This window comes from Podarcis muralis, chromosome 11, assembly GCF_964188315.1.
Source record: "Podarcis muralis chromosome 11, rPodMur119.hap1.1, whole genome shotgun sequence".
In the NCBI taxonomy this organism is placed as follows: domain Eukaryota; kingdom Metazoa; phylum Chordata; class Lepidosauria; order Squamata; family Lacertidae; genus Podarcis; species Podarcis muralis.
The window spans coordinates 28,205,242-28,214,277 of NC_135665.1; positions in this window are offsets into that span (position 1 = coordinate 28,205,242).

A 9,036-nucleotide genomic window follows, 5' to 3' on the forward strand; every position below is an offset into this window, starting at 1 on the left:
ATAATAATAATAATAATAATATGTATACCCCATCCATCTGGCTGGGTTTTCCCAGCCACTCTGGGCAGCTTACAGCATATCTAAAAACTTAATAAAAACATCAAGCATTAAACATTAAGCATTCTATGTGCTAAGGTTCACCTATGATACCTGTCAGAATAAGGCTGTTTGACTTATCTTTCCTCCTTGTATCTTATGTTCTCCATTTTCTTGAATGCTAAGAGTAGTCATTTCATCTCTGAATGTTTGGCTACATGATTTATGATCCCAAAATGATAGCTGTTATTTAAATGAAATATTGTAAAGAAAAATAAGAACCTGAATATTGTCGTAAGCCACATGATCATATTAGCTTTATGTGTGCACATTAAATCTTGTAATAGTTTCTTAACAGAAACGCCATATGGCTGTCAGAGACATTTTGAGAAAGCAATAAATCATTAGGCAAGGAAGCACTTGAGCACTTTTAATCTTGATAGATGCACAAGTCTTGCACTGTTCTAACTACAAACCCCATTAACATTGCAGGCCACAAATTCCATACCAACTGCAAGGGGACAGTATAAAAAAGGCTCATCCATTTAAAAACAATTTGTAAATATCTGCCATTCATTTGATAGCATTTGGAAAACAGATGTTTATGGGTGGTGTTTAATGGGTTCTGCATTGTGCTTTCTGAGAACTCAGGAGAGAGAGACAGAAGAAAAAATGTATTAGAGAGGGGAAAGTGATTTAAGTCCTTGTGCTTGATATTTCCCACTGCTGCTTCTCCAACACAAAAGGTTCTGCAAGGTTTGTTAAGGCAGAATTATTGAGCTGCAGCCACAAACCCTCCTCCAAATAACACAGCAGTAAATCCACAGCATAAATCAGATTCCTTTTTTCAAAACCATTAGGGGTAAGTAGAAAATCCAACAAGAGCTTATTTAAAGTAGGAGGAAATGCTTAAGACTGGTAGAGCTAGAAATGAAGTAATCCTCCCCTGCTCTTGACTCCCCTTCTGTGTATGTGCACACCCATACAAAACAGCATTAGCAAAAGCTGCTTTTGACCCTCTCTCTTGAAGAGATGAGAATGAGACCAAAGCAAACAGGGGAGTCTCAATATGCAGTGCGGCCAAGTAGCTAAAATGGATGGTACCTAAATAGTAGATTCCTAAATAGTAGGTCACGGTTTCAAGCTGATGGGGTCACTATGCACTCACTGGAGAGAATGCTTAGAATCTCGGCCGATCTTCCTGTTTTTGCAGCCATGACCTATTACTGACAGGGCTGTCAGTTGCTGCCAATGATAGTGGAATGCAGCAAATGTTTAGTTAAACAGAAGTAGACAAACACGGAAAATGTGACTGCAATATGTACCCTCCTGATCACTCCCTATTGGAATCAGGCTTCACTTGGCTCAATCAATCAATCAATCAAGACAAAGTTTATTGTATTAGTCAAAGGCCCTAACAATTTCTACCATTTCAATTTGCAAGACTGCAAATCATAACATACAGCATACAGCAATTACAAAGCATCGATGAGTTGCTGAAAGGGAGTCGGAATTCATAAATATCATCTGCTAGCTCATACCTAGCTTAACTTCCGTTAGATCTCCAAATCTCCTGTGCAATTTATTGTAATACTGTCCAGCTCTCTCTTTCTAATTTTTCTTGCAGCCAGAGCATAAAGAGCCACTCTGTGTATCACAAATCTGTTAGTGTTGCACACACAAAAATGAACCTTTTCAGCCACAGTAAGCCTGCTTTCCAGAGTTAGCAAAGGTTTCAGGAATAGGTCTCTTGGATGTCTGTATAAAGGACAGATCAACAAGTAAGGTGTGATATCTTCCACCTGAGGTTGGCCACATATGCAGAGTCTGTCATCATATGGAACCATATTGTACCAGCCACCCATAACTGCTGTGGGCATCACTTGGAACCAGAGCTCCATGAAAGGTTTTCTTAATGCAGCAGATATGCTCTGACATGCTGTTTTTACAAATGGGAACCATTCCTGCTAGGAGTTCTGAGTCTATTCTCGTTCTTCCACTAAAATTCCTTGCTGTCCAATTATGTATGACCACTTTTATTACCACAGAAGGCCTCTTCTTTTCCTCCAGACTAAATTGTTGGGTGGCAGGAGTGAGGAGCTCTGCAGAAGCATCAAATGCTTCATCAGTAGACTCCATATTGGAAGTTGTTAGTATTAATTTTAGCTGGGAACTATAATCATTCCTTTGAGGGTAAGAGATGGAGCACTCATCTATAATCAAAATCCTTGGCTCAGAGTGGGTGAGGTATAAAATGGAAAATGCATCATCCAAACTCAGCTCTTTTTCAAGCATGAAAATGTGTTTCTGAGTTCATATTCCAATCTTGAAAAATATCATTTAGCTGTTGGGTTGTTAAATCATCTGGAGGGGTCATCAAGCTCTGTGTATTCCCAGCCTTGGAGCTCCACCAAACCATCATTTTATTTATTTTCTTTGCTAGGGGAACTTGTCTGTGGCACTGCTATCAGAATCCTCGACTCAACTAACCCCACCAATGTTCCAATCATGGCTTTCAGGCCAAACACCTCCTTTTGCAACACATTCGCATCATTTTACAGAAGGTTCTCTCTGCAGTTTGCTTAGACCAAAAACACTGGTCACTTAAAAGCACTGGTCACAATGAAGGGATTTCTGCCTCTGTTTCAGATGTTTCTTTGTATGGTGCAAATTGAGTTTGCATGAATGCAGTTCTATCCATACCTAACATAGCTGGATCAATTGACCATTTTGCAAGGCTTTCATTTAAATAATATATAGCAGGACCACCTCCTTGTAATGGCATATGTCATGCCTCATTTGTTGCATGCACTCTGTATGAAGATCCATGACTTTTATTGTCCCTGCTTCTGTGTAGATACCACAGGTTCCCCTTCTCCAGTTACAGAGTTACAATATTTCAACAAAGAGTTCTGAATTAACTTAAGTAGTGGAGTTTTGAGAGCTTTGGGTGGGGCACTTTGTGTCTGAGGTGACCATGTTGGAACCAAAGGAATCTCTTTCAAGTTTCAATGTAGATTAGCTTTTTGGTCCTAGGCTTGTAAGGGTTTAAACCAGGCATGGCCAAACTCAGCCCTCCAGATGTTTTGGGACAACAACTCCCATCATCCCTAGCTAACAGGACCAGTGGTCAGGGATGATGGGAATTGTAGTCCCCAAACACCTGGAGGGCCGAGTTTGGCCATACCTGGTTTAAACCCTTGGTTCATGAAAAGAAAAAAAACTCACACCAAGACTGCCCACTCCAGGAATCCCTTTCATCTGGCTGGTGCTTGCCTCAAAGTAAAAATGTGAGGAAGAAAAGGAGGAAGAAAAACACAGACCTTCCCTCATGATCTTCACTTCTGTGGTGCTTTTTATAATTAATTCTCCAGTATTAGCTGATCCTCAAAGCTAATACAGTGTGTGGGGGGGGAGGTGAGACAGTCATTTTGGCTCAGCTCTGAGGCAAGCAGTCAGTTATTTCATTGTGTGCCCTTTAAAAACCGATTAATGACTTTTGACTCCACAGAGAATAAAACAGCACTGAAATGGTCCTTACCCCCCAAAAAATGATAACTGCTGAGCCAGCAATAGCATTAAAACCAGAGGGCTAAGCACTAATCAAGTAAAAAAGAAAACAAACAAACAAACAAACAAACAAACAAACCCCAATTAAAAACAGATTGGGGAACTCAGTCAAGAAACAACCTTTCAAATTGCCATTTTGACCAGAAGTCCATAGACAATAATTTGTTCCAGAGGTCTGTTCTTAACCTGAAACTATTCTGAACCTGTTCTGAACACTTTAGCTAATGGGGCCTCCTGATGCCGCTGCGCTGCCAGAGCACGATTTCTGTTCTCATCCTGAAGCAAAGTTCTTAACCCGAGGTAATATTTCTGGGTTAGCGGAGTCTGTAACCTGAAGCGTATGTAACCTGAAGCGTGTGTAACCCGAGGCACCACTGTACTAGTGCTCCACTTGGCTCAACATTTGGCAAATTCTTATGAAGGTGGTGACTGGGTTGTTGACAGAAGTTCTGTGGTTCAGTGATCACTGAACTGGTGGTCGGTAAAGGAATGAGTGCAAAAATGGATTGTTTGCCCCAATACAGATTGTTTTTTAAAACGTGTTTGATCTATGTCTTGTAAATGAAGAGTAAGGAAACAAGAAAGTCACAGGAACCAGTTAGTATACAGTACTATGTGAACAATTAGAAAGAAAACATATCATGTCAAGAATGTTAGATAATAATAAGCAAGTTCACCATGCACAGCACACTTGAAATATGCAAATAGTATAGCACAAATAGGCAGTCAAACAATGCACCAATCAAACTGAAATATGATCTCCATGTTTTTTCTCCAATCAATAATATATATGAATGGCAGCTAAATTTTCTGATGGACTTTTTCTTCTTTTCAGGGGAATAGCAGTATGATGAACCCCTTTAAAGGTCTGTTAAATGTTCCCATACTTTGTATGTGACCGTATCCGTTTCAAATTATTGTGGTCCCGTAGTGGTAAGTTTTCATTCGTCAACAAGGGTGAGCATGTAAAAGTTACCTTGTTGTAGGGAGGTTTGCATCGATAACCAATAATAATAATAAAAAAAACCACACACTCATTGATCAGCAGAACAAACTGACATAAATAAATTCAGATTACCTCATGCATTTCCCACTGAAAGGGTTGGCACTTAAGACAACAGGAACTGCCGCCTTTAGATTTTGCTGGTATTTGAGCAGAGTCAGAAAGATTTTCTGTCTCAATTGTCTGATAAGATATCCTAACAGCCGTCTTTTCTTTTCTCTATAATACATGTCTTTGTCCCATTATTTGAAGTTTCTGTTTTTCTTTCTCTTTCCTGTGGGGCCTTCAACGGCAGTTCTAGGTGTCGAAGCTCCTTGGCCAAGATATGCGTGGGTCGTCCCCCTCAGTTGATTCATTATATTTTTGGGTTATTAGTCATTTGATTTCTTTCCTACCCTTTACTGTGAGGTTCAGGGGAGAAGGGGTTACAGCAATTTAAAACTCAACATTAAAAACAATTTAAATCAAATTACAACTAAAGGAAAAGGGTAGGACCTGAAGGCCATCTACCTTTTCCTTGCCACTATTGCCACTGCACATACACTTACGTCACAGAGAAAGCGAGAGAGAGGACAAGGTGTGCAAATGGAACTGGTCCTTCTCTTCTCACAGCTTGCTTGCTCAAAGAGTTCAGATGAAAAGGGCAGGGACAGCAGGGCCCCAGGATCCAGAGATTGGCAGGGGGTCCTCTATTGGGTTGGGGGCCTCAGCACTTGCCCAAGGATGCTTACATTTGATGGTGACCCTGTCTCTCTGTGCTCTTGGTCTCTCCTTGGGGCACACTGATCTGGATTGCATAGGCTGGTCTTTGGGGAGTTCTTATTGGGATAGACCTGCCCTGATGAAGTAGGAGAAGAAGGGGCTGGAGCCATTGGTCTTTTCATTTCTTACAAACCTATGGGTCCACGATTCTTTGACTGAACGTAAAGAGAGGCCATTTTATAGTCTTTTTCCACTTTGCGTGGTATTCAGAAGGGTGATGTGATATTTACTATCATCACCATAGTAACCTTTATTCCCTACAGGTTTGTTTAAAAATAAGGATAGCTATTTGGCATAAAGATGGTTATTTTCAGGGTAGCCGTCTGTAGCAGACGAATTCTGTTTATTTATTTATTTGTCCACTACTAGCATTTTGAACACAGATATATCTTTTTTATACTGCTTTTATAGTATTCTACTGATTTTAATGTTATATATTTTCTAATTTCTGTACTTTGTTTTGACGTTTTCTGATAGCAAGCCATTTGAAAATCTTGCAAGTAAATCAAATATGAAATTTAGTTTTTTGAGCGTGTTTGTGTCCAGTCCTTCCTATAAGAAGAATCACAAATTGAAATAAGAGGGTTCCCCCCCCCCCCATAACAAACTTGTAAGGTAAGTTAGACAGAAAAATGGTGAGTTGCCCGAGAGGTCCAGGGTCATGCCATTCTACTTCAGGACTCTGTTTCATTAGAAAGCAACAAAGTTAATCTTCTTTTCCCTGAATGAAAACTTTCACATTGTACATTATTCACTAACTTGCATAACACTTGCACTGACAGTAAGGGCATATTTGTCCAAAGTCTTAATTAAATGGCAAGAGACCATTTAGGTTGAGGTAAACCAAGCAATAAGGAATTTGGCTTGCCTTTTTGCATTCAAAGAAGGGTAAGTCTGAAGATGGAAGGGTGCAATGGTTTTATTAAAGCATGCAACCTCAAGGGGATTTAAGTTATGAATGTGCATTTTGATATGATAGCAAGATATAACTGGTCAGGACATGACCTCACCAATGCCTTTAGCATTTATCATTGTAAACTTGTTATCTACTAGGATTGCTGCTGAGAAGCCTCTTTTAATCATAAAACCAATCTCTAAAAAATAAAAAAAACCTGTGCTCAATGCTTAAGCAGTAATTTGGAGTTCTTTCTTATCTTATGAGCATTTCTTCAGCAAAGTATATAAATATCGGTCGTCCCAAGCTTCTCTTAATTTTCTTCCCCGGTTGTCCTTCGCATAGAAACACACAATGTACCATTTTCTTCCTGCTAATGTATATTAAGTTATAACTTTGTCATTGTGAAAGCTGAATGGCATACAAATCAGAAATGCACACATGCTCCTCTATTCTAGGAATTAAAGTCAGGGCATGTTTACACAATGTCAAAAGGCAGCTGAGGTAAAGCGGGGGCAGCAAAGAATTATGATATAAAGATAGAATAATTACAGCGAAGGATTTATCAGCTTGTCTGGAACTACAGAAGTGGAACCAAAGAAACTCTCTGGGTTGAAATCTTCTCTTTTCAGACTACCACAAACCTTTCCCTTGCAAAACTTCTATTCCATTGTCAGCAGAATCTTCTCATGGAACTATCCTGTGCATGTTTACTCTGAAGTAGAGGATAATAACATGCAATAAATGTTTTGCATAAATGTGTATGCTGGGCAAAACTGCATATAAACTAGATTCTATCAGGAGAGACTTGCATTAAAATGCTGGTGAATGTTTATGAGGACCTCTTAAAATAAATAACTAAATCACAAACGGAAATGTGGACAACTGAATTTAAGATTGGAAATTTGAGAAACGGAGAAAAACTGAAATGGAAAGATTCTCCAATCCTTAGTCTGGGCTGCCTATCTTCAAAGGGATCCATGTGATGAACTATTTCTCTTCCATGTGAACAATTCCCCTATGAGTGCAAGATACAGTCATTTCTCTGCTACCATGAGCACCAGCTGCCCCAAATTCAGTTATCTCTTTCTTTTTAGCATTTTCTGTCAATCCTTTTTGCAGAATGAAGTATAAAATTTGCTCCGAGCCAACTTCTCGCACCTTTTTGATTCTCTAACAGGGGCAGAGATAAAGCATGACAATGGGGAAAAGATACAAAATAAAGAAATAAGTTAGAAGAACAAAGGAACTAAGTCTCATTTGAACTTCTGAATTCCACCCACCCCTAGCTAAAACAGAGAGATTAGATCAGAAAATACAAATAGCAGCAGAGATATATCATATCCTGACTAAATAGGGGTCTAGATTATTCATGACCAAGAGGGAAAAAACACTCCTGTCTCTTTCCCAACAAAGGTCATCAATCAGGACAACCACAATCATTTCAGCACCATAACTGGGCCTGTAGCCAGACTGAAATGGGTTTAGATAATCTGTCTCAATCTGCAGTTGACCTTCTCAATCACTTTGCCTAAGAAACAGATATACGACTGGGCTGCAGTTATCTAAAACCTCAGAATCCTGGGACATCCTCTCCAGCAGGAGCTGGACCACTGCTTCTTTCAATGTGATGGGCATTACCCAAAAGTAAGTCATTATTATCCTCTACCCAAACCCATCTAGTCCATCAGTATCTGCTAGAACTGAAAAGTCTGATGGGCAAGGACTGAAAGAGGCTGCTGATGTTCTGTCCAGATCCTCAGGTTGCAATAACTGAAACTGATCCCATAACCTTTGACTTGTGCTCTAAACACTGTCAAGGGGCCCGTATCATTTGCGGTGTCAACTGTTGGAGCTCTGCAAAGCTTTGTTTAGTTTTGCAAAATCTCTAAACTATTTCAGCGAGCCTCTTGAGTTGTTAGTTGTTACTGCTCTGGGACTGGAGCAGAAACAGCTTTGAAAAGCTTTGCTGGGTGATGCACTGAGGATGCCGTGCATGCGAAGAAGTAAACATTCTTCACCATTGACACCATTGCCAAGGCATGGTTAAGTGCCTGCACCTGTGCCCATTGTATTTGTCATGGGACTTGCACCATCTTCACTCCAGCTGCCATCTGATCTGCTTCGTAGTGCAGAGATCTTTGGAATACCATGAGGCCATCCAGGCTCCCCAAGGCTATAATGGCACCTAGGAGTATTCGTGTCAATAGTCCTACCCATTTTGCCAATCTACAGCAAGCAAAGTCATCAACAGGATTGCCAGCTACTGCAGTTGAGAAAATGACTCGATGGAAGAATTAATGCCCCACCCTCAGAAAAGGCACTACAGTGGTACCTTGGGTTAAGTACTTAATTCGTTCCGGAGGTCCGTTCTTAACCTGAAACTGTTCTTAACCTGAAGCACCACTTTATCTAATGAGGCCTCCTGCTGCTGCCGCGCTGCTGGAGCATGATTTCTGTTCTCATCCTGAAGCAAAGTTCTTAACCCGAGGTACTATTTCTGGGTTAGTGGAGTCTGTAACCTGAAGCGCCTGTAACCTGAAGCATATGTAACCCGAGGTACCACTGTACTGCTCCAATTAAACTGGTAGCTCCCATACTTTTGTTTTATTAAAAAAGCAAAGATCAGAAGCTCCTCTTATGTATCTTCTGTGTTATTTATTATTAGCCTTAAGAGACTGGGGAAAGTGGAGTTCCAGCAATCTGGATTGCATTTATATTTATCTGTACAGAAACCTCTGAGTGTGAAAGGGCAAAAGCAAATGATTAG